This window comes from Elephantulus edwardii, unplaced genomic scaffold, assembly GCF_000299155.1.
Source record: "Elephantulus edwardii isolate Elephantulus edwardi_28Jun2011 unplaced genomic scaffold, EleEdw1.0 scaffold05388, whole genome shotgun sequence".
NCBI classification, from domain to species: Eukaryota; Metazoa; Chordata; class Mammalia; order Macroscelidea; family Macroscelididae; genus Elephantulus; species Elephantulus edwardii.
The window spans coordinates 1,363-2,197 of NW_006405138.1; the positions used below are offsets into that span (position 1 = coordinate 1,363).

Sequence of the window (835 nt, forward strand, 5' to 3'; positions counted from 1 at the left end):
CACTTGCTCTATATTTTGTTCTATTTATAGGAAACTCGCTAATTGCAATTGCCACATAACCTTGATTCTTCCCAGGTTGAACATCCCTTGCCTTGCTTCTTGTAGTGTTTTTTTCCCATTCTATTTCTGGTCTTCCCCTGCTTTACCCCTCATTAACCTTCCCATTTTCACAGAATACAGTATTTTTTCCTTTTGTTACTGAATTCTTCCATTCAATATAATGCTGTCTTGGCCTTTCCTTTTGTGTCATACTTAAGAATAATTCGTTTTTGAGAAGTGCCTATCAAGATGGAATTTAATCCCCCTAAACAAGAACATGTGCTGGCGTTGAAAGTGATGCATTTGATGAAGCCTACTTGATTTACCTATATTACAGTAACGTGGTGAAGAAAAAGATTTACCTGGAAATCTCTTTAGCCAACTCATGAAAGATGATCCCTCAGCTGTAAATGGTGCAGAAATTTTAATGCTGAGAAAAATGTTGACTTTACCACAGAATTTTCGGAATATGTTTTTGGGTGAGACTTTTTCCAGTTATATCAGCCTTCATAATGATAGCAGTCAAGTTGTAACAGATATATTGGTAGAAGTTCTTAGCCTTTAAATCTTTAAGCCTCGAATGCTGCTGTTGCTGAACTTAAACCTGATTTTTGTACTGATGACGTCATATGCCATGAAGTAACAGAAATTGGAACACACCTATTGGTGTGTGCTGTCAGTTATACAACTCAGAATGGAGAAAAGATGTATGTTAGAAAATTCATCAAGTTTCAGGGTCTCAAACCACTGGATGTGAAAACAAAATTTTACAATGCAGAGACTGAAGAAGTATTTC

At 36.2% G+C, this 835-nt stretch overlaps 1 pseudogene; it reads left to right on the forward strand.

Moving 5' to 3' along the window:
- Positions 1–288: 288 nt before the first annotated feature.
- On the forward strand, positions 289–828 carry LOC102845713 (annotated as a pseudogene).
- The last annotated feature ends 7 nt before the right edge of the window (positions 829–835 follow it).